Source organism: Sarcophilus harrisii, chromosome 2 (genome assembly GCF_902635505.1).
Source record: "Sarcophilus harrisii chromosome 2, mSarHar1.11, whole genome shotgun sequence".
NCBI lineage: Eukaryota > Metazoa > Chordata > Mammalia > Dasyuromorphia > Dasyuridae > Sarcophilus > Sarcophilus harrisii.
Window position 1 is genome coordinate 369,030,412 of NC_045427.1, and position 26,281 is coordinate 369,056,692.

Below are 26,281 nucleotides of genomic sequence, written 5' to 3' on the forward strand. Positions count from 1 at the left end.
CCCCTAGCACAGTCCGACAGTGCCCAGCACTAGCCTAGCTTTCCAGGCTCCTATCCTAGATTAGTCCCCGGTCTCATGCAGGGCCGCAAACACCTCCTCCCGTACTCCAACATCGCGCCCTTCTGTCTCGCCACTTTCCCCGGGCCTCGGCCAATCGCAAGCTCGTTCTCAGAAGGACAAGGAGGGGGTGACTGCGTGAGTGAGGAGGGAAGTCAGGGGGTCTGTGAGTGGCTGTAGAATAAGGGAGGAGAGCAAGTAAAGCGGTGGGAGGTGGGGTGGTGGTGGCCGCGAGGCAGTGATATTCTCAGAGCCTTTTTGCGCTGCTGTCGCAGACTGGGCGCTGGGAGTTGCGGGGGACAGGTTACGGCCGCTGCGCTGTCTCCGCAAGTGCAGCGGGGAGGGGCGGCGGCGGCGGCGGCGGCGGCGGCGGCGGCGGCGGCCGGAGGCTGATCCAGGCCCAGGTGAATGGAGTAACCTGACAGCCAAGGGAAGAGGCGGCGGCGGCGACTAGCGAGCGAGCGAGCGAGCGAGCAAGAGCAAATGGCGGCGGCAGTAGCGGCGGCGGCGCCGGCGGCGGGCAGCGGCACAATGAAGCTCGGGCTGTAGCGGCCCAGGGGAGGGGGAAGTCTGGAGATCGGGGTCCGATGCTTCCCGGAGCCCTTCTGCGCCCCATCCTGCAGGTAAGGCCGGCCCCTGATGAACCACGGTAAAGGGGTGACTGCACCGCGCAGCCAGGCCTGCCTGCCAACCAGCCTAGAAGCGGCCTGTCTTCCCGCCGGCTGGAGCAGGCCAGGCCGGGCTGGGCCGCGCCAGGCCGCGCGTGGCCTCCATCCCCGCCCCCCGGCGCCGGGGCCCTCTCCGTACCGCCCTCGGGCTGGCCGTGGCCTCGCGGGCCTGGCCAGAGCAGGGATCCGTTTCTTTGGCGGCCTTCTCCCTAGGCTCGTCCTCCCCCCCTCGCTCCTTGTGCGGTCCATCCATCCCCTCCCCCCTCTCCTGTACCGTTCATCCCCCTGGAAAAGAAGAGAAACAAAAACCAACCAGGGATGGAGCCTGCGGCCTTTCTGCAAAATGTCTTTGCACGAAGGGGAGTGGGAGACCAAAAACAAAAACCCCTTAGCCATGCCGCATCCTCCTTAGAACTCTTCTCCCTCATCCTTCCTTCGATAGATACCGTTAAAGCACTTAAAACCATCAATCCTGCTACAACTGATTGAAAAAACCTTTTTGTCGTGGAAGTGAGATATTCCCTAATCCAGTCTCTGTCGTCTCCTGCTGTGAGTTCCAATCCATCCTCCTCCGCCTTTCCCTCTAATTATTCTAACCCCATTATTGGCCTCAGTTTTATTCCTTTTTTGCCTAAAACGAGCAGGAATGATCTTGAGAAATGACAGGGCTGGAAGGAAAGGTTGAGGCAGTGATATCATTTAGAGTGAAAAGCTTGTTTGTGTTGGCAGATGACCAAGGAGAGTCCTGACTGGCAGGTGGGTAGAGGCCATCTTTTTGCCCCTCCTCCTCCTCTTATCAGTTGTTCTGAGGGGAGCTGGGGATGTCTTGAATCCCAGAAGGCCTTTTTTTCCCCTCCTAGTGGGAAATGGATGCCTAAAAAAGGAACATTAATACTGTTTTGTTTTGTTTTGTTTTTTTTTTTTTTCAGAAATGCTGGATTGATTTGTTAAAGTGTTCGGTTTGGTCATGTTGCCCACCAATTAAATGCATCTTTAATATTTTTCTGACTATTTTAAAAACAGTGCTTTAAGTATATAATTGGTTCTCAGTAAATACTTAATTGAATAAATTCTAGTATGTTGCATTTAAGTACCTTCATTTAATTAGTGGAATCAGTATGCTAATAGATAATTTATCCTTTATGAAAAAGCCCTTTAGAGAAATATGTAGACCCATTAAATTTGTGATTCCTTATTTTCATAGTAGTAACTCATGTTTATGTAGCTCTTTAGTTTAAAAATTGCTTCATAGGAAAAACTCTATGAAAAAGTATTTCCATTTTATAGATGATGAAAGTGAGACTATGAGAGAGATTAAGTGATTTAATCAGAATCATTTAGCAGGTAGAGCTAGGTTCAAACCCTTTTTCCATTGAACCATATATAATGTATATATGATAGATAGATGGAAATGATATATGATGATAGATGGAAAGAAATTATAGTTGATCATCAGACATTTGTTAATTGTATAACCAATATATTAAATTTTAGGCATACTTTTATAAAGTGCTTATTCTCTTATTCTGGTCACTTTGGCTTTTAAGATTTATTTGGGATTCATTAATATTTAAAATTATCCCTTTACCTCATTAATCTAGCATAGCTGTTAGTTTGGAGTAAATTGCATAGTAAATAAAAGTTCATAAATAGACAGGAATAAAGTAAGTTCTAAAGACAAACAATATGTGCAGTTTTTCCTTTTTTTCTGTTGAAGAATTGAAATAGTGATATTGGCAGTACTGAAGTAAACCTTACTTATTAAGTAATTTTTTTAAAAGAATTAAGCCTTGAGTATTTCTTAAAATAATTCAAGTAATCTGAGGAATAAACTTATTTGTGATGAAGGGTTTCTTAATATTTATGGAGACTGATATCAAAACAAAAACCCTCAATTTATTTTGCAGTCTGAATTTTTAATGCTAGTTAACAATTTTTTATTGTATGCAATTAATGATTTTTGTTGCATGATTATATTTTAAAGATTAGTAATAATCATAAACCATTTTAATTTCAAGGATGAAAGCAATATAATAATTATTGATAGCCTTGCAAATTAATAAGTCATTTTGTTGATTGCTAGCTGAGTTTATATTGGCCTTTTTCTTAAAACCAAATTACCTTTTGATCAGAGTTTGGAAAAAGTGAATTAGTGAAGAGAGAAGAATTTTTTTTCATTGCTTTTTCTGCACATGTCTTGTACAGATTAGGGTTTTTCTTTTCATACTTACAACTCCTGCAATTTCAAGAAGTAGTGGTACATTGGTACCCTTTGAGATATTAAAAGAATAAGAAAAAGGCCTCCAGTAAGTTGGGTAGATTCTCTTTAGAGGATCTATGGAAAGACATGGATAAGAATCAAACAGGATGAGAAGGCATGGAAAGGTTTTGATCTGCATTGGTGGAGGAAAGACCTACACTGATGAAATCACGGATCCACCAAAGTAAGTAAGATGTTCTTTAAAGTTGCTTTAATTCAGAAATTCTGTGAATAGAGTATACTATAGATAGTATAGATAGATACTATAGTATATATCACTGAAAATGAACTTAATTCTCCTGACTATTGTACTTTGCTGATAAGTATAATTATCAGTATGGTACATATATTCTTTAGCTACATTGTTTTTGGTAATGAGTTTAATCTTATTAGTTTTGGTTTACAAGACATTTTTATTTTCAGATCTCTCATAGTATTCTTTAACTAGTTTAAGGTATCAATTATTATTGTGTTGTAGTGTTCAGTTTAATTCAGTAAGCATTTAAATGTCTCCCATGTGATAAGCGCTGTGCTAGCCATTGCATATACAAAGATAAAAATGAAACAGATTGCTTTCAAGAAACTTTAAGATGAATAACTATATTTCTGTAGTTACAGATTCATATATTAATTCCTTACACTTTTTCAGGTATGCTTCCTTCTGTGGCCATTTCCATTTATTTGTAAGAAAGAGAGTGGATTTTAGGAGTGAATCTTGTCATAGAGTCCATACAGGCAAATTATGACCTAAATTATTGTTTGAGCCTTTGTACTTTTTAGTGAATACTTTGGATCATTTAGTTGAAATAAGATTCAGAAATTTTGCCTATGCTGTTAAGTGACCATGAACAAGTCACTTCATTTTCCGGGGCTTCTGCTTCTTCATGTCTTAAATGAGTATATGTATCTGATCTTGTAATCTGATGTGTGTCTTGGACTATTGGCCAAAAGTTGTTAAAAGTGGAATTTCCTGACTTGGGTTTGCTTATACTATTATAATGTACTGGTCAGTGTGTTCCACATGTCAGTAATATTGTGGCATTGTCTATTACTGGTTCAAGTTTGGCAATAGATTAATTTGATTTCAACTGCTAATACCAGTCAGCATATTAAAAGAATACCTAAGCTATCTGAAATGCTTGGGAAATCCAATTTTTTTTTTCCTGGATGACTGAAAGCTGATCAATTTAAGCATCAATGTTTTTGTTTTATTTTATGGCAGTACTTTCCTGTCTTCTTAAAAAGTATATTGAATGATTCTTTCTTAACAGCTCAAGATCATTGTACTAAGTAATATCTCTTTAATATTATACTAAGAACTATTGTTTCTTGTTTTTGTTTTTGTCTGTAGCATACAGTTCCTTTTCTCTTCCCTTGTAATGTGTTTTTTATTCCTTAGCATGTTTCAAGAAGCAGAATCATATATGGGAAAAGACCCATGAGCCAGAGGGACCAAAGTTTAATTCCCAACCTTTTCCTAGCTCAATGCTAAATATACACTTCTCTCTGAGCCCTGCTTTCTGAATTGTAAAGAGGGTATAATAATGCCCTCACTGGAGTCTTAATGAAGTTTTACTAATAGTACGCATACTGTCTCTAGGATATGCTTGATGGTTTTGTGTGTATGGTTAAGCAAAATTCCTTACATATGCTTGTTTCCTTGTAATTTCTTTTTTCCCCCCAGAAAACTAGGAATAGGGGGGACAACACAGTTAAGTAAAGATTCTGTTTGGATAGTTTAATTGAGATATGTTTTGAGATATATTCTTTGTCTTATACCTAGAAAAGATTTCTAGAATCTAAAAAGGAATTTACTTTTCTCTATGGAACTAATGTTCTAACCTTTATTGAAAAGTGATGCCTATTCCAGGAGTAATATATAAAAGTATAAGGTTAACTAACAGCTTGGTGATGAAGTGGAATTAGGACCCTAAATTCAAATCCAGGCTCAGACACAACTAGCTATGTGATCCTGGCCAAGTTACTTCACCCTATTTATCTTAGTTTCCTCAGCTGGAAAAGGAAATGGAAAATCAGTATTTTTCCCAAGAAAATTCCCCCAAGGAATTACAAGAGTTGTACACAATTGAAATGATCAAATGATAACAAAAGTTAGATTACTTGATAGATTTTCCTTCTTAAGATATTTATAGATAGACTTGGAATTAACAGGTAGACTGTGATTTTCTCAATCAAAATAATTAGATAAACTTTTTTCCATTTAAAAAAGGATCATTTTAAAGTGATTAAAGATAAAGTGTTTTTAGTGCCATATGATGTATGTAATAAGTGATAAGTGGAATTTTGTACTTGTAAACTTTAGTAGAATGATTAACGTGGTCAAAATTAATCTACTGAAACCAAAGAAACTCAAATGTTAATATAATTTGATTTGGATTTGAAATATTAGTACTTTGTTTAGAATAAACTCATCTTTGATACAAATTAATCCCAACATGTAACATTGATATTTCTTTTGAAGGATGAAAAGTTTCTTTAGAGAAATCTTATGTTTAGTGTCTTTTAATATGAATCATCTTGAAAATCTTATTCATACACATGTTTCTGGTATAGTCTGGATTATAGATAGGTTCCATGATAGAATAGACTATGCTCAGAGTCATTTTAGGCAATAATTAGAATTGAAGGGTAGGCAGATAATACTGAAACTAGTGTTATGTCAATATAGGTTATTATTATTATTTTTTTTAATATTAAGAATTAACTAGATCCTTAACTCCTATCTAGACTTAGTCATTGTTTTTGACTTTGGTTTCTTTAGTGCTAATACTTAACCATTGTTTCTTGATAGGACAAGTTGAGTTATATCTCACATTCAATGGCATATATTTAATTAAAGATCATTAACATTCTTTTTATTTTTCTTAAAGCTTTTTAATTTCAAAACATATGCATAGATAATTTTCAATATTCACCTTTGCAAAACCTTGTGTTCCAATTTTTTTTCTCCCTCCCTTCCCCCTCTCCCTCACCTAGACAGCAAGTAATCCAATATATGTTAAACATATATTTAACATATATTGGATTATATATTAAATATATATATATATTTAATATATTTATATATATAAATATATTAAACATATATTTATATATTTATATAATTAAACTTCTTCTATACATATTTCCACAATTATCATGCTACATAGGAAAAATCAGATCAAAAAGGAAAAGCAAATGAGAAAGAAAACAAAATGCAAGAAAATAACAACAACAAAAACTGAAAATACTATGTGGTGATCCACACTCAGTTCCCACAGTCCTCTCTCTGGCTGCAGATGACTCTTTCCATCACAAGACCATTGGAATTGGCCTGAATCACCTTGCTGTTGAAAAGAACTATGTCCATCAGAATTGCTCTCCATATAACCTTGTTGTTTTCTCTGTTCTACTCATTTCACTTCACATCAGTTCATGTAAGTCTCTCCAGGCCTCTCTGAAATCATTTCTTATCGAACAATAATATTCCTTAACATTCATATACTATAACTTATATAGTCATTCTCCAACTGATGGGCATCCACTCAGTTTCCAGTTCTTTAGCACTATGAAAAGGGCTGTGGCAAACGTTTTTGCACATGTAGGTTTTTTACCCCTTATTTATGATCTCATGTAGGTTTTTTCCCCTTATTTATGATCACTTTGGGATATAGGCCCAATAGAAATACTATTGGATCAAAGGGTATGTATAGTTTGATAGTCCTTTGGGCATAGTTCCATATTGTTCTCCAGAATGGTTGTATTCACAATTCCACCAACAATGTATTATTATCTCAGTTTTCCCACATCCCTTCCAACATTTATCATTTTCTTTTCTTGTCATCCAACATTTATCATTTTCTTTTCCTGTCATCTTAGCCATATATTGACATTCTTTATAACCAAGAAGAATGAGTATTACATATTATACTTATTTCTCAACTTCTTCTTATGTTGCTTCCTTCTGGACCATTCAACACAAACTTTTTTCCTTTTCAAGGTCACTAATGACCCTTTTATTGCTAAATCCAATGACCTTTTCTCAGTTCTCAAATTTCATCACTTCTCTTCTGCATTTTATACTGTTGAACATCTCTTCTCCATTTGAGTACTCTCATCCTTGGTTTCTCATATTACTGAGGTGCTGTGGTTCCCTTCCTACCTGTTGGACTGATTTTTTTTTTTTTTTTTTGGTCTCCTTTGCTAGAGCCTCATCCGTATCTCATTCCATGTATGTACCCCAAGATTTTCTCCTGATCTCTCATTTCTCCGCATTACTCTGTTGCTAATCTCATGGATCCAGGAATCTCATAATTCCCACATTTTCATATCTTGGCTTCATCGCTTTCCCAGGGTCCAGGCCTGTGTCCCTAGCTATCATCTGAACATCTTACCCTATAGGAATCATAGGCATCTCAAATTTAACACATTCAAAACTGAATTTATCTTTCTACCTAAATGTATCCCTTCTAACTATCCTTTTTCTGAAAACATCTTTCCTATATGCTCCCTTATTAATACTGACAATGCCCTCATCCTGGTACAAGTCTTCATCACCTCATTCTTGGGTTATTGTAGTAATCTTCTAACTTTTGGTTTTACTCTCTGTAAGCTTTCTCTACTCTAGTCCATGCTTCACACAGCAGTCAAAATATTCCCTCATTCCCAGGTTAAATAACTCAGTAGCTTCTTTTTCTAGAATCAAATATAAAATCCTTTTTCTGCTTTTTAAAGCCATTCATCAACTGTTTCTTTCCTACCTTTCCTGTCTTCTTACACTTTATCCTTCTTCAGTTACTCATTAATTTAGTAATAAGATTCATGACTATTCCTCTGAGAAGACACTCACCTGACCCATGACCTTTTTGTTGGTTATTTTTCATTCTCATCTCTACTTCCTCACTTCCTTTAAGTTTCATCTAAAATCCCATCTTCTCCAAGGGCTCTTTATGTTATTATTTTCCATCTGTGATTATCTCCAATTTATCTTAACATTTATTATTTGTACATAGTTATTGTCTTTGTTAGATTTTAAGCTTCTAGTTTTTTTTTTTTTTTTTTTTTTTTTTTTTTTTTTTTTTTTTTTTTTTTTTTTTTAAGGCAATTGGGATCCAGGTCATACAACTAGGAAGTATTAAGTGTTTGACTCCAGATTTGAACTCAGGTTCTCCTGACTTCAGAGCTGGTACTCTAATCACTGTGCCACCTAGCTGCCCCAAGTTTTAAGCTTCTTGAGGGCATGATTTAGCAATATTTTTGCTTCCTTTTTTTTTCCTCCTTAGCACTTAGCACAGTGCCTGACACACATTAAGTGCTTATTAAGTGTTCTTTGATTTGAAGGACACCAACATTCTTCCAATTATCCAAGTTTACAACCTAGCAGTCATCCGGACTTTTCATTCTCACTGCTCCCTTAACTTCTCTTATTGAATCAGTTGTACCAAATGTTATAGATTTTACTACCTCAGTGTTTCTTTTATATGTCCCATTCCTTCTATTCCCAATCACCCTTAGTTCTGGCTCTAATGATCTCTTGATTTGACAGTTAAAATGGTTTTTCTGCATCCAATCTGTCCTCCCTCTTAACTTTGGTTTACATAGTTGTTAAATTGAGAGTCTTAAAGAATATGTTACTCCAGTGCTCAAGAAACTTCAGCAGTTTTCTTTAGTTATCTTGAGAATAAAAGATAACTTCTGTTTTTCATTTAAATTCTTTTACAATTTGATTCTAGCCTATTTCTCCAGCCTTATATAGATTATTCTCCTTTAAACACTCTCTAGTCCATTCAAACTGGATTACTTTCTGTTCCCTTTATATGTCATCCTGTCTTTTTTGCCTATGCATAGACTGTCCTCATTTTTATAATACCCTCCTTCCTCATCTCTGCCTCTTGGAACCCCTGCATGCCTTCAACTCTCAGCTGGAGAACCACATTCAAGAGGACTTTTTTGACTTCCCCTCCTCCACAATCCTCACTCACTTTCCTTTCTTTCCTTCTCTCATATTCCCCCTACCCTCCACCACTATGCATTTATCTTATATTTACTTGTATGTGAATAGGCATTATCTTTTCCCAGAAGAATGTAAGCTCTGAGGATAAGGACTGTCTCACTTTCTGTATGTGTTTCCTCACTGCCATGCACATTTGGTTTTCAGTAGAAAAACCCACTAGATTGACCTCTTTGAGGGCAAGAATCTTGTCTATCTCTCTAGCACTCTCAATGCGGTATGTTGCATGTAGTAGGTGCTTCATTAGTATTCATTGAATGTATGAAATCTGCACAGCTCTGATTGGGTCCTATTGAAAACAAAGAAAAAGACTTGACCCCTTGCCAGGAAGGCAGCTGCTGAAGTAGAATATTTTTAAATGCTTCCAACATCCATTTCAGAAGCTGACCAGGGCCTGTTTCCTGTCAACTGTATTGATATTAGTACATGAAGGAAATTAAAATTAACCTAGCTTATAAAATACTCTGCCAGTTGGTCTTCTGTTTATTGCAGTAGTTCTTTTTTTTGATTTCCTTAGGGTGGTTGCAAAGTGGAGACAAAAGTAGACAGAGAGATCAGAGAGCTGTCAGCTTTGGCCTGAGGTAGTAATCTTTATTCTTATGAACTCTTTAATTTTAACTTTCTTTACCCTAGCATTCTTTTATTAGTTCCCTAGATCATCCATCATATTGCAAATGAAATTTAAAGCTGAAGTGTTTTTTAGTTATGATTGTAGGCAACACATTTAACTTGTAAGTCAGCTTTTCTCACCTGTAAAGTAGTAAAGGTAATATCTATTTATTGGAATTAATATTTAGATCTTAAAATGCTCTAAGTGAACTTTAGTTATGCCTCCTTCTGCTTACTACTAACAATGTAGGTTTAATAGGAAAATAAACTTCTGCATATTTGTGCACAGTATTGCTATATAGTAACTTGATTTGCAATACAGTCAGACCCTATGTATCCCTTAAAAATGGTAGACCCAAAAATCTGATGCCATACAAATTCCTCTTGCTCTCATACCTACTGTTAATCCTTCTAAATATAGATTTAGACTTCAGTCTAGAAGGAATCATAGAGATCATACCATATCTGGAGAGTGAATTCCCTTGATAGTATACTTGAAAAGCAAGCATTGAATAGAAGACCTATAATACAAAACTCACTTCCTTGTAAATGAAAATTGGTTTCCTTCTTTTTAACTTTGATCCATTGTCTTTTTTTCTGTACACAGGATAGATATAATCATAGATATATTCCAGTAATGGGTTGTAAAAAAATTTTTTTTTTAAATCTTGGGTTCTTTTACATATTTAACAAATACAGATAATGCAGAGATACATAATATCAACACACCTCCTCCTTCCCTGGTACCCTTGAGTCTTGCTGAAGAGAGAAGAGAAACATGTAAAGTTAATTAAAAATACAAGAAAGTATATGACTATCAATGGAATGGTAAGCTTATTAATAAGTGCTTTAGTTGTTGAAATGAGGGGATAGATAAAGAGATGCTAAGATGTGGAAGGGTGTTTAAGTGTGTGTATGTGGTGGGGGGATTGGGAGGTTGGGTATGCTGAAGCCTGATCATACCAGACCTTCCTGATTGTTACATTTTCATTGTAAGCATTTACACCTCAGAAATGGGCAAACACCTCAAATCAAAGCTTGATTTGTTTTGTTGATTGTATAGACTGAAGAAAATAATGGAGATGATGTTAATAATGTCTATTAAAATCTTAGAGCCAATTCTTTTGTTTAAGAATATATCAGCATAATTGTGGAAGGTATAATAGAGAAAGAAGTAAGGGATTTTGGTGGACTTTGAAGAATGAATATGCTTGGTTTAGAGGAAAGGATGAAGAGTATTCTAATTTGGAAGGCAGGTCAATTTGAACCAAGGTATGCTGGTAAAAATGAACTAGGCCTGTTTTTGAGAATATGTGTTGAGAATATGTATAAACACATAACTATTTCTCTACATATGCATATATACATATCGTATTTGTCACATGTTGTTTATAGGTTGGATTAAAGGGAGAAAGATTGGAGGCAAATTATAAGTGTGAGGAAGTAATCAGGAAGAAAAGAAATAGAATAGTTTATAAGGAAAGGAAATAGAATAGTTTGAAGAGACAAACTGGGATAAACAAAAGCTTTTTTTTTTTTAATACAAGAGAGATTAGCAGATTTCTTTTATGTGATCTGAGGGTTGTCCCCTATACATTTCAATTTGTCTAGTAAATGTTGTGTTTAGTATGAACAAACTGCTAATTTACTTGTGTACAAAGTAATCTGAGGAGACAGAGCACTGACTCGCATCAGAGAAGGCTTCACTAAGGAGATAGCATCTGAGCTGAGGCTTTAAGGTGGGTGTGACTTCTAGAAGAAAATTCATTTCTACTATGGGTATGTTTGATGAATAGGATACTTGGAATGTCAGATGTGGAGTACTTGAGTATAAAATGAAATAAAGCTGCAAAGATAGGTTAGTACCAGATTGTCAAAGATCTTTATATCAGACTGAGGATTTTGTATTTTATCTTATAGGTAGTAAGGAACTACTGAAACCTATTTTAGGTAGGGGAGTGACATGGTCAGAGCTTTTCTTTAGGAAGAGAAAAAAATTGTTTTGGAGGATAAATGGAGAGAGGAAGAGCCTGAAAGCAGGCAAAAGGCTGTTTATAGCCTGGGGAGTAGTGATGTTGGCTTAACTGAGGTATCCTGGAAGTAAAGTTGACAAAATTGCTCAAGGAATTGGGTGTGGAAGATAAGGAAGAGGAAAAGATTAAGGATGATTCAGAATTTACAAACCTAGTAATAGATGATAAATGGGCAAAGGATACTGAGGGAAGTCTTCAAATAACTCTTTAAAAAAATCTTAATTCTTTAAGTTCCTGGTCTTTGTGCTGTCACCTTAATTACTGTGCATTTTATATATATATATATATATATATATATATATATTTTTTTTTTTTTAAATTAACTTATCTGTGACTAGAATATGATTTTTTGGTAGATTATAAACTCCTTGAAGGCAGGGATGGTATGCGCATTTTAGTCCCATGCCTAGCCTGGTGAGCATAAAGACTGAAAAGGACTTTGGATTTAGCAGTTGAGATCACTGGAAAGAATTACATTTCTTAGAGTAGAATTACTAATTAGGCTGTAGGGATTGAAAAATGAGTAAGAATTACATTTCTTAGTGTAGAATTGCTAACTAGGTTGTAGGGATTGAAAAATGAGTAAATGGAGGCAGTGAGTATTGATCAGAGATTAATTTTTATGGTGCCACGGATCATGTGCTGAAGCCCATGAAACCCTTTTAAGATAAGGTTTTTAAATGCACAGAATACATAAGATTACAGTGGAACCCAATTATTTTGAAATGCTGTTAAGATTTTTTTTTAAGTTCCTGGGTCCTGGAATAAGAACTCTGGTAGATGGTTGATTCTTTTTAAAATAGTTTTGTGGTGATCATTATTTGAGGAAATATGGGGGTCAAATGGAAAATTTTTCAGAATGAAGTAGAAAGCATGTTTAGGTGATGAGAAAGTTATATATAGAAACTTTGGAAAGAATTATCTTTCCCTCAGAGACTGTAGCAAAGGAAGAAAGAGATGATGTTTTTGTTTGTCCTTTATTCTTGAAGAGGACCAGAACTTCAGGAAGGTACTGCCATGATATGCAAGTGAATGTAATTTAAGTGAGCAAGAGCTGTGCATTGTCACAAGCCTCACTTTTTCTTCTAGAGTCACCTGATTCTTGTGGTAAGAATGTTCATTCAGTCTAGGTAGGAATTGAGGCAAAGAATGTTCTTTTTTATTCAGTCAAAAAAATAATTACTCTGGGAGAAGAGCTTCAGGATTTCTGCCCAAAACAGAAACAATTGCTATTTTCATTCACTGTAAATCAGAGTCCTAAAGTCCCAAAGTCAAATCCCAAACCTTGACCAATTGGGGCTTGGTTTGGGACCTATTGTTGGCCTACCTATGAAATCCTGAATGAATTGAGTTTAAGGCATGGTTCTTAAAGAAATCCAGGTTCTAAACCCCAAGATACCTTGGGGGGTTTCAGTGTTCAAAAAAAAAAATTAATATTCCCTTTGCAAGAACACTTGCAGGTATGGATATGATACCCTATACAGACAAAAGGGAAAGTGAAGAGGCAGTGAGGAAGGAAGGAAGTAAAGGCAAAAGGAAAGAAACAAAGTTGCCCAAATGATTAGTTTCATTTGAATCCCCTGTGCATCAGCTCTACTCACAGAGGTTGTTTGTCTTTCATTCTTTTTTTTTAAAAAAAAATTATTTATTTTTAATATAGCTTCATGAATCATGTTGGGGGAGAAAAATTAGAACAAAAGGGAAAAACCAGGGGAGAGAAAAAAAAAAAATGGGATTGTTTTGGATGTCCTTTATTCTTGAAGAATACCATGATATCAGAGAGGTGATATCATGACATGCAAGCAAATTGAGTTTAAGTGAGGGTGAGCTGTGCAAAGTTCAGCTTCACTTTTTTCTCCAGAGCTATCTGGATCCACTGGGAAGTTATATAGATCAGGATGATCGGAGATGACCCTGGGTGAAGTTGTAGAGGTGTTTTTTGAAGTGCAGAATAGAGGCAGTTGGGGAACTTCCAAAGGATGCCATCTTTTCCCCTAATGATACAGGTGGTAGGTTTATCTACTGAGTAGTGAATGAGTCTAGGGAATGAGTTAAGTATTTATTAAGCACCTTCTATGTCCCACATAAAATTCTGGGGATATAAAAATAGAGCCAAAAATAGTCCTTGTGCTCCAGGAGCTTACATTGTAATGAGGAATACATGAAAATAAGGACATACAGAGTATATGAAAGATAATCTCAAAGGGAGGATACTGGCAGCTAGGGGAATGGGGAAACGAAACTTGCACGTAGTGAGATTTGAGCAAAGCCTTGAAGAAACCATGGAAACTACGAGGCTGCTGTGAAAGAGTAGAGCATTTCAGGCATGGGATAGCGCCACGCTGCAAAGGCATAGATATGAAACAAGAATGTAGTGTTTGTACTACACTGGTCTAAAAAGTAGGCCAGAGTATCTGGATTGTACGGTTCATGGAGGGAGATAAAGTATAAGAGGACTGAAGTCATAAGAAAGGACCAAGTTATAATGGACTTTATATGTCAACAGAACATAATCTTGGAAATAATAGGGAGCCATATGTACACTTAAAAAAAAAAAAAAAGCCATATTGACAGCTAGTTAGAGGCACGGTTCCAAAAGAAGAAATTCAAGATAGAACACCAGTTAGAGAACTGTTAGAATACTCCAGACAAGATATGATGAGAGCCTGAACTAAGATATTGACTGGGTGAGCTGTGTGATAAGGAAGTATATATGAGAGATGTGAAGGTTAAAAATGACAGTAATTGGCAAAGGATTGTATGTATGAAATGATTAAGAATGAGGAGTCAGTGGCAGTCAGATTGAAGTTTTGGGTGGCTGAGAAGATAGTGCTAGCTTATAGAAAATTTTGGAAAAGAGGAGAGTTTTGTGGGAAAAGATAATGAATCTGTTTTGGACTTACTGAGTTTAACTTATATAACTTATGTTATATACTGTTTGAACTGTCAAAAAATCAGTTGATGAACAGAGCCAAGGTGGTAAAATAGGAACAAGCAATATAATGCAGCTATATTTTCACACAACTACTTCATAATAATGATCTGAGAATAATGCTAGATTGAGTAGTGAGTGGAAAATTAAAGGAGAATTTTCAATGACTCATTTCTCCAGTCCAAGATTACATATTTGGCTTATAAGGAGGTGATCAGGAGAATAATTGGGAAAAAGCCTGGGATTATGAATTTAATCGTCAGAGCTCTGAACTCTGGCAGCAGTGTGAGGGTATCCAGAGTTGATTATTGATTCTGGTCCAGATTACTAATTCTGACTCAACACAGAATTTTCCCAGGTTTTCCAGGGCTCTGAATTAGGACAGCCTAGGGCAGGTGTCCTCAAACTTTTAAAATAGGGGGCCAGTTCACTGTTCCTCAGACTGTTGGAGGGCCGGACTATAGTAAAAACAAAACCTTTGTTTTGGGGGACTTTAAATAAAGAAACTTCATAGCCCTGGATGAGGGGGATATATGTCCTCAGCTGCCCCATCTGGCCCGCGGGCTGTAGTTTGAGGACCCCTGGAGAGTGTACAGTGGAATTAGTATCCAGCTTCCCCTGAGCCAACAGTTCCCTAGTGCCTAGAGCTCTGACCCAGCCAATCTGGGACTCAGTACAAACTAAATGCCTAGTGGTTCTCAGCCCAAAATCACTCTGAATGGATCCTGGACTTAGTCCCCTGCCTAGGAAAGCATTGCAAAGGGATCTTACAGAAATGCCAGGATCATAGATTCATCCCTGAAAGAACTCTCCAATTAGGTCTACAATTCCAGTTCACCCAGAGCCTATTGCTGGAATAATGACTAAACAAAAACAAAAACAAAAAACAAGAAAAAGCTAGTATGAGACTAGAGATGCCCAATACACAAAGTCAGAAGGAGAAAATAACTTCAAAACATCTGTATGCAAAACCTTAAAGAAAGTGTAACATACTCAAAAGATCATTTGGAATTTCTAGAAGAAATGGTGCTTGGTTTCAACTCTTAAGGAATAAGATGTTCTTCCCAAGTTAAGCTTATCACCTCTAATCCCATCACTATGTTGCTAACTAAAATCTTGACTAACTTCTCTCTCCTTTGATTGAAGAGTTTAATAGTGGAGAACTAAGTTCTTCCCAATGCCTTCCTTTATAGAGTTTATAGAAACTGGACTTCTGTGTTCACTACATTCTGCTACCATTCCTTGTTTCAACTCCAAAAAACAAAATGCCCCTGAATCAAGTACTCTCTTCTCTTTACTCTGTCCCCTGCTTTCCCGATTTCTTTTGTGTGTTATCTCCCTCTATTAGATTATAAGTTCCTTGAGGATAAAAACTGTCTTGTTTGTTATTAATTGTATCCTCGGCACTTAGCATGATGCCTGATGTAGTAGTCATTTAATAAATATTTGTTTGATTTGGGATTTTTAAAAGGTATTAGTAATGAAATGAGAGTAATAGAAGAAAGAACTGAAAAAGAAATGAGAGCTATGATAGAGACTAGTAATTAAGAGGTACAAAACCTTATCCAAGACATAGATCCCTAAAATTGGATCAGATCAAAACAAACTTAAAGACTCCATGAGACAAAAAGAAATATTAAAATAAAAAGAAAAATTAAAATTAAAAAATATTAAAATTCAAAAGAAAAAAAATCAAAGAAAATGTAAGATAATTCAATATTACAAAAACAACTGCTCTAAAACAGTGCTATCAAACTCAAATAGAAACATGGGACACTAAGCCATTTGTAAGGATCTCTGCAGGACACATATCAGCTTAGATGAATGTATGTTAATACTATCTATGTTTTATTGTATTTTCCTAATATTTTCTAATTATATTTTAATATGGTTCAGGACTGTTGTAGACCACATGTAGGCTTCAAGAACATGTTTGAGAATTCTGACAGAGTAAGGAGACCTAATTTAAGATTTGTACTAGCTTAAAGAACCTAGATGTCATATTTGAGGAAATCATGATTGAAAACTGCCCCACTTTTTTAGAAGCAGAGTGAAAACAAAAGAGTTTGCTTGTCACCTCCTAAGATAAAGCACAAAATGAAAACTACTAGGAATGTAGTAATACAATCAAATTTGAGAGATTACATGTTAAAGAAAGAGTACCAAAAATAGCCAAAAAGAAAGAGGTCATTATCAAAGAGCCATGTTCATGATCATGAAAAATCATACAAGATTTAGTTTCTACTGCCATGAAAGAATAGATGGACTATAATATTCTTTTTCTTTTCTTTTTTGCTGAGGCAATTGGGGTTAAGTGACTTGCCCAGGGTCACACAGCTAGGAAGTGTTAAGTGTCTGAGACCAGATTTGAACTCAGGTCCTCCTGACTTCAGGGCTGGTGCTCTAATCATGCACCATCTAGCTGCCCCTGGACTATATAGTATTTCACAAGATAAAAGATGTAGATTTAAAACCAAGAATAACTTATCTAGCAAAAATGAGTATTATTCCAAATCAGGGAAAATGAATCTCTTGATATTTAAACCAGAGCTTAGTGGAAACTGAAATACAGACAAAGGAATAAGGAGAAACCTAAAAAATATAAATATTAGTGAGTAGTTGGAAGAGACTCATAAGGATGAAGTGTTTTCATTCTAATGAGGGTCTTTGAAGTCACTTCTTAAAGTGTACTGCCAGATGTTCTTTCAGCAGGACTCATTAGAAGCATCAGAAGTGATTCTTAGATCTTAAAAGGAAAAAGGAAAGTGAGAGAGGAAAAGGATGCACTAGGGAAGAAAAGAAGAGGAGGGGGGGGGGAGAAACTTCTCACATAATGGCAAGAATGCAATTAGAAATGTTTCAGAGGGCCAATGATATAAATGTTCCCCACTTCCTGACAAAGATCGAGATAGATAATTTTGGACATGGCCAGGGTGGTTATGCATTTTTGCTTGACTATGTTTGTTGCAAGAGTTTTCTTTTCTTTTCTTTCTTCTTTTTTTTTTTTTTTTTTTTTTTTTTTTTTTTTTTTTTTACTAAGGTCAGGAGAGAGGTAGCAGGGAGAGAAAACTAAAGCCTATTAATTGAAAAATAAAATGTAATTTTTTAAAAAAGTGATTTTTAAGCATTTAAAAAGCAGTTCAGCTCAGGAGGTAGGAGTCTAGGAGTGAATATGTAGATTTATGATAAAGAGTTTAAAGATCATAGAAATTCGGGACAAAGGTCTTATAGAAATAAAATAATTTTTGTTTAGCAGTGAGGACATTTGAAATAAGTTGAATTTGTAGTTGACCTTGGTTGTGTATTTATAGATTAGAAATTAGTGTTTATCTAATCTTAACACATTCATTTTAGAAGTGTTTCTCCAGTAGCATTTCATTTAGAGAGGTTAGTAAAGAGCAGATAAGGTAAAATGGGAGCAACCCTAAGGGTTGATATCTAAAATATATACTTTATATGGGAAATAGTATAAATTTTGTCTATTAGGAAAAAACCAAGTAAAGAAGAAAGGGAGAATCTTTGATTATTTTTTAGAAATATCTGCTTTTATTTAATACACTATTAGTAAACAAAATCCTTACTTTAATTTTCAAAGGCACATCCTTTTTTTTTTTTTTTTTTTTTTTTTGGACACTTCAATGGATTTGATTTCAAACCATGTGGGTACTTCCTGCAGTGATACAGATCTCAACACTCATGCCTATCTTGTTATGTAATCCTTTTTTATATCTTCTTGTAAACCATCCATGGAGATTTTGAGGTTTAGTTAATGTCAATATTCGCTTAAATTTTTTTAATAGAATTTTTCCAATTAAGAAGCTATTGTGTTCTTACCCTTCCAGCTTCTCTCAACCTCCAACACTGAGCAAGACAACCATAAAAAAAGAAAACCTTCCTAACATAAGTATAGTATACTCAAATAATGCAAATTCTGTCACTGACCATATCCTAAAATGCATTTCTCATTCTGCATTTTAAGTACATCACCTTTAGCTGGAAGTATGTAGTATGCTTCTTCCTCATCAGTTCTCTGGAATTGTGGTTTGTCATTACATTAATAAAAATTCTAGTTTTTCAAAATTGTCTCTTTTTAATATTGCTGTCATTGTATAAATTGTTCTGGCTATACTCACTTCACTTTGCATCAGTTCATAAGGGTCTTCTCAATTTCTTCTGAACCTTTTTTTTGGTCATTTTTTACCCCTGGCATATTAGTAGTCCATTACATTCATATACCATAATTTGTTTAACTATTCCCTTCTGGGTAGACCACTCCCCTAGTTTCTAATTATTTTACTACTGCAAAAAGAGATGTTGTAACTATTTTTGTACATATGAATATTTCTCTTTTTCTTTGATCACTTTGCTTATGAGATCAGAGTCAGAGGATCATGACTTAGGGACTTTTGGGACCTAGTTTCCAAATTGCTTTCCAGAATGGCCAGACCAATTTATGGCTTCCCAACAGTACATTTATATTTTCGTTTTCCAGCAGCCCCTCCAGTAGTTGTAATTTTCCTCTTTTGTGATTGCCAGTTTGATCAGTGTGAGATAATTTAATTTTTATTTCTCTAAATAGTGTTTCTAAGTTATGTATACTCTGTGCAAGATTAGTTTACTTCCTTTTCCAGTCATATATTTTCTGGATAATCAGTTTGAAGTAGAGGCCATAATGAGGGTGCTGACTCACTGAATGACCCTGGGCAGGTCACTTAATCTCTAAGTTCCCCCCCCCCCCCGGGGCAGATCTTTAAGAGTAGAGATTGCTGAAGAGTTGCTGATAGATAGGGAAGCAAAGATTAAAGAGGTTGGAAGGGGGGAGGAAATAAATATTAATTATGTACCTATTGTGTGCTAGGTACTATGCTAAGTGTATTGCAAATATTATTTTGTTTGATCCATATAATATCCCTTCTAGATATTACATTTGAGGAAACTGAGGCAATGGACAGCTAGGTGGCCCAGTGGATAGAGTGCCATGCCTGAAGTCAGGAAGACTGATTTTCTTGAGTTCAAATCTGGCCTCAGACACTAGCTGTGTGATTCTAGAGCAGTCACTTAACCCTATTAGCCTCTGTTTCTATATCTATAAAATGACTGGAGAAGGAAAATAATAAACCATTCTAAAATCTTTGCCAAGAAAACTCCAAGTAGAATTATTGAGTCAAACACAATTGAAAAATGACTAAACAACATAAAAAAAGATAACAAAGATTGTCCATCAGACTTATTATTTAAACCTAACAAATGTCATTAATTGTAACATCTCTCTGATGAGTGTACTTTTCAGTGAGAGAAAGAGGCCTAATATGTTCAGAATTACGAAGATTTTGAATAACTGCAGATTTGTAAATGTTATTAATTGTAATATCTCTCTGATTTACTGCATTTTGCAGTGTGAGAGAGGCCTAATGTGTGCAATTATGAAGGTTTTGAATAACTGCAGATTTGTAAATGTTCTAGATATAATTTGTTAGTGAATACAATAAATCTATAATAAATATTCTCAATAAAGGCAAAAAATAATTAACTTCAATACTATTTAAGAATAGTTTCCTTTATTTTTATTCTAAATGTAAACATCAGTATTTGTGACCATTTCAGTAAACAAAAAGGATTAAATGTGAAATAAAACTTGTGTTCTGTACAGTTTGGCTTTTAAAATCACCACAAAAATACCTAATTTGCCTTACTTGTATATCAGCTTCTGAACTTCTGCTCTTTATATATATATGTTTTAAAAATTTATGGTTTTTTTCATAACTTTGTTTTTATTATCCATCCATTGTACCCCCCTGTTTCTGATCAAAAACCTCTCCCAGTCAAGCAAAACAAATTCACACATTGGCCACATTTGAAAATGGGTGTCTCATTCTTTATATCTTAACCAAAAGATGGGAATCATGCTTCATCATCATTCATCTAGAATTTTTAGATGGCAATTGCATTGATCTGAATTAATTTTTAAAAATTTCTTTTCTTTACATTTTTAAATTAATTACATAAATTGTTCTTGGTTCTGTTTGCTTTACTTTTCCAGATCATACATGTCTCCCCAGGTTTTGGGGGAGCTGATGTTTTTTACAGACACTTCTTATGACACAATATCATTCATAATTTATTTAGCCATTTTTCAATTAATGGGCAACAACTTTGTTTTCTTTCTTTCCTTTTTTTTTTTTTTTACTACACAAAAAGTGCTGCTATAAATTCTTTTGTTCTTACAGTTTTTTACCTTTGACTTATTTGATATATATAATATATCAAAAGTCATGCATAGTTTAGTGACTGCTTTTGGAATATAGTTCGAAATTGTTTTCCAGAATGGTTGACTAGTTCACAACTCTACCAGCAATATATTGGTGCCTGTCTTCTCAAAACCCCTCCAACAGTTGTTACTTTTTTTTTTTTTTTTTTTTTTGCAGGTTTTGACCGTGGTGTATGTGGAACCTTAATTAAAAAAAAAAAAAAAAAAGAATTATACTTCTCTCATTTAGTGATTCAGTTTATTTTTTCATGTGGCTGTAAATAGCTTGCAAATTACTTCTTTCAAAAACTGCCAGTTCATGATATTTGACTATATATTGGGGATTGGCTTTTCTAGGAATAATTTCTATGTTGCTTTGTGGTTTATATAGCATTTTGCTTATAACAGTTTTGGTAGCTATACTGTTTTGTCCCTGTTATATAGCCAAGGAAACTGTCTCAGAGAAGTGAGATTACTTGCCCAAGACACACAGCTGAAGAGTAGCAGATTTAAGATCTAAACCCAAGCCTCCTTCATCCAAGACTAGTATTCTTTATGCTATAATTTCCACTTCTTTAATCACTGTGATTTGGTAGTTTTTAAAAATCTCTCTGATATTTAAATAGCAAGAAATGCTATAATCCTATTTGAGAATTAGATTGCCAGAATGTCAAGTCTAAAGTTCCTTGGACCATGCTTTTTCACCTTGACAATTTTCAGGCACTTTTCTCTTTTTTATCCAATCTCTTCTTCCCCTCTTTAACTTGTTAGGGATAGGGACTAGACTTGTGATTTCATAGGTGTGGGGAACACTTGGTGAGCATACTTTCTATATAAATGCCTATCCTATGTAACTTAATAGAGATTTGCTTAAGAGTTCTGTGGTGACTTGCCAGTAGATGTCAGATGTTTAACTTGAATATGTCTTCCTGGTCACCTTTAAAGATAATGAGTCAATGCTCCCTTTCTTGCTGTGATAACCATTGTCATTGTTTCTAGAAAGGACACTGACAATCAACATTGCCTTTTCTTGAATTTATTGTTATCTGTTCCCAGATCAAAACACTATTTATGTATTGTCTCCCTTCATTTGAATTTGAGCTTCTTGAAGGCAGAGGCATTCATGGTGTGTGTGTGTGTGTGTGTGTGTGTGTGTGTATAGTGATATATATTATATATTTAGGTATTAATATATATTACTATGTATAGCATTGTGACTGGTATTTGGTAAGTGCTTAATAAATGTTTTTACATTCAATCCTTAATTTCTAAATTTTAGCCATAAATTTCCTTAAGATAGTTGTTTTATATTTAAAATAAATCTCTGTAGCATTTTCCCCCTTAAGAGACTAAAGATCTTGAAAATTATTTATTTAAGTTGTTAGGCAGAAATATTTCTTATTGGTCTTTTAATAGTCATGATTCTTATGTTTCCCACCTTCTGTGCCTTTGGGATTGTGTGGGAGGCAAGCATTTTTTTTTTTTTTTTTTTTTTTGCTTGAAGGATAGTGGGAATGAAATCTTGACACTTTTATTTGTGAAGTTAATGGTATTTGAATGTGACATTAGTAAAATAGATGAATTAGAAATTTGTTGGCGGCATTCACTATTAACTATTGTTGAAAAAATCTCTTTGGGAAGCTCCAGATGCTTTTAGCTTTCTGTTTGGAAGGTTTAGCTGCCACAAGCCTTTGTCTGGCAGTTTTCCCAGTGCTACAGTATTTAAATGCTAATATAGGTTAAGCATGCTGGTTTGTATTAGAACTTGACTATGTCTGATTTTTGACTTGTCAGAATTCAGAGTTATCTTTAGCTTTTTAAAAGGTCATAGTTGGTAGAATTGGCAGGTTTGTAATTTTAGCTATGTTCATTAATTAAAATTAGAATCTTGGATCTTTATTAAGCTTTGTAGCATCAAAACAAAAGGTGCTATCAATAGATTTTACTTGGCTTTTTACTACTTTTGTCACCAGTAGAATCATCTAGACAACTATTAAGATCAGCTGTTTTTATTTAATAGTTTGATGTAATAGCATTGTGACCTTTCTTTTTTCATAGTTTTTTTGTAGAATAGAGATTAATTTTAAAAAGGAAAGCAAAATATAAACATCAGGCAGTATTGTCTTTTATTAGAAATGAAATCAAATACTTAGTAAATTTTAAGAACTAACTTATTGTTTTTAAAATACTCTTTATAAATCATAAAATATGATTGTATATATCAAGTACTCTAAAACATTAAATTTGGTGGAATAAAAAACTATAATTAGTTTGTTAAGTTTTTTTTAAGGTATGCTAGGAAATATCAATTTCTTTGAAGCCTTTTAAAGAACAGCTTTACAAAAGTGTTATTTTGTTTTGATACACTGAGGGTCTAATTTTTTAAAACTTCTTCATTGATTCCTAATGATCTAAATTTTAAAATTGAGCAAAACATGCTGCCATGTTAGAAAAAAAATGTTCTTTTTATATTACCCTTTAGGTTACCTAGTGTGAAACAAATTTACAAACTCAGGAACTCTGGAAGAGCTCAGAATCAGCATTTTGAGGTAAACATAGACATCAAAGTAATTTTACGCATAATCTTGATATCTGAAATTATAAAATTAATAGCCACACTATAAAGATATAATGTGTGCTGTTAATAAAGGAAAATTTAAAAGTAAATATAGGCAGCTAGCATTTCCATGTTTTCTTTTTTTCCTAATATGTCTTTTTACTTTTTACTGACCAATCATCTGTGCTTTCTTTTTTCAATTAATTAACACTTTTTTAAACACTTTTTTTTTTTTTTTTACTAAATTTAGATAACTTTAGAGGCATCTTAAAATGTTATAACAGTTACATAATAATGTAATAATTTTCAAATTATATAAAGAAAAATATAAAGCTCAGTCTTTAAAACTTTCTTCTTTTTCCTTGTTAATCCTCTCTTCCAATATTTTTTTTGAAATGAGAATGTTCTAATATTCTGAAATTACTGGCAGTTATTTATTATAATTAGCTTGTTATTTGTTCATAGAGAACTCTGAAATGTAAGTTAACTAAAAAGCAACAGATTGTTTTGTTTGATTTTGACATGTAGACTGCTCTTTTTTATTAATCTCTTTAAACCACTGATGTTCCTCTCTTGGATTTGTTTGTTTTTCATTTTCAGGAAAGTCTCAAATGTCATTATTTGTTTATTTTTAGAGCAGAAGCTTGGGCATGATGTGACTTTTCCTTTATACACTACTATCAGTGTCAAAATGCAGTTCATCCAACAGCAACCCAGAATTCTCAGAAATTAAAACGGTAAATGTAAAATTCACAAAAATAAACAACCTTATGAAGTAGGTACTGTAGGTATTGCCCCCATTTTGCAGGTACATTATGACATAATCAAAAAAACCCTGACTATAGAATCAGAAAACTTGAGTTGAAATCTCATTTCTGTTTCTTGCTTTTAAGATCCTGTACAAATCATAACCTCTCCCTATTTTCCGTATCTGAAATGAAGGAATTAGAGTAGCTAAGCTCAAAGGGCCTTACCAACTTTACTTCTGTGATCTGTGGTTCCAGATAAAAACTAAAATTAAGATATTGTGACTTGTCCACAATCACATATGGCTTGTAAAAATGAAAAAAGAGAATGAAGTGTCTAGAAATTTGTGGAACTAATATTTTTAACCAAATGATTTTCACATAAGAATCAGAATTTAGCTTTTTGTATGTATGTAATAAGATGTAATAACATAGCTGTGTTCTCATATGAAATTTTTTTAATGACAAGTTAAATTTTTTGGGGGGGAAATGGCATATATCATGACTATATCTGCTGTCTTTTCTAAAGTAATCAATGCTCTTCATATTCAGTTCAACTCTATTGTGTTATGTTTTAAGTATACTCTTACTTTGTTTTATATTTTTAAAGATTCATGTAGTCAGAAATTCAGAATTTTAAGCATATTATGATTTTTTTTTTGTATTTTTGAAAATTTATGCAGTCAAATTCAATTTTACCATTCAGGCCTGGCAGGATAAAGCCATAGTTTGGAAATAAATTCTATTGACTACAAGAATGCTAAAAATTGAACATCTTCTTTTCCCCAATATGCAAATCCATAAAGTGTACGCTGTTAATGTCAGATGTGCATGTCACATGTAAATAGCACAGGTTGTCTTAATTCAGCTGATGGGTAGACATTCCTTCCTGGAATGGTGTAGGAGAAGGGGCCATGGCCATCAAGTTGGCCTCTTAGTTCTCTTTTTAGGTGGAGTACTAGATGAGAAGTTATCTCTGCACTTGAAGCTTCTCTCCAACCCCTACCTCCAGATATTTCTGATCTGAGGACGTGATTTTTTTTTTTTTTTAATTCAAAATCAGCAAAGCCACCATTCTTTCCAGTAGGTATTTTTTAAAGGAGAAAAGAACCTAAGCTCAACTCCTTCCCACCAAAAGCTAGTTATGCAAAAGACCGTCTCAAATACAGAGTAAATCCATTTATTCAAGTAGATAGCAATTAGAAATTGGAGAAGTTCTACAGATTAAACAGTGTAAGAAAATATGAGAAAAATGTGTAGAATTACTCAACCAAAAGAGAGACCCACCCAAAGGGAAATTCTTGCCAAGTCTTTATGGAGGCAAACTACAAATCAGGTACATGTAAGGATAACCAGCTTCTTACATATCTATAAAGAGAGTATTTCTCTTTTTTCCTTAGAGTTGGTTCCTTGAAAATCTGGAACCACTGGAGTCTTTTTTTTAAAGCAGAAATGAAATTCTAATGAAAGCTCTACAGCTTTTGTGCCAACTTTCTTATTTCATACAGACGTGTATCCTTCAATTTAGGAACTGGATTAGGAAAATCTTAGGCAATATACTCCGGGGTTATATATTCTCATCCCTGCAGCCCCCCGTCCATATATGGTTTTTTGGAAGTTATCACAATAGGGATTATGTTATGAAATTTTTAAAATTTCAGCTTGTATCTTTGTGATAAACAGCAAATATGCTCCTGTGTGGTTAGGTAATTAATTTAGATATTATTAGCCTTAAGAAAAAACATATTTAAGAAGAGTAAAGCTATTGCCTCTAACCTCTTTATTCTTCTCCAAGAAAAATCCCAAACTAAATATGTTTTTTTAGATATATGCCTTATACTCTTTTCCTTTAGAGTAGATGATTATGAGTTTCTAATCATTTTAAAATAAGATTAGAGGTTAAATTATCTGAATAAGAGCCCTTCTAAAATTATAGAAGAATCACTTTTTATAATTCTGGCATTGGGTAGATAGGATTTATACCCCTTTATGAAATAACAATATAATATCAGGATGTTATTTTTTAGTTTTAAAATTGAAAGTATGAAATATTGATCCATGGAATGACTATATTCATATATGTCTAATGTAGTACTAATATTTTGTACTTTATAATTTAGTCTTATCCTCTAAATACAGAATGTCCCTTTATTTGTTATTAT

General features: G+C 34.4%; 1 protein-coding gene across 2 annotated transcripts in view; it reads left to right on the forward strand.

Moving 5' to 3' along the window:
• The first annotated feature begins 575 nt into the window (after window positions 1-575).
• DICER1 (dicer 1, ribonuclease III) overlaps window positions 576-26,281 on the forward strand; it is a 95,347-nt gene continuing 69,641 nt past the window's right edge. The window contains exons 1-3 of one of the 2 annotated variants that reach the window (XM_023504598.2): window positions 602-680; window positions 23,299-23,365; window positions 24,009-24,110. The gene's annotated coding sequence lies outside the window, so the exon portion shown is untranslated. Of the gene's footprint in view, window positions 681-23,298; window positions 23,366-24,008; window positions 24,111-26,281 lie in introns of both variants that reach the window. The other variant, XM_003756574.4, reaches the window with a different exon arrangement.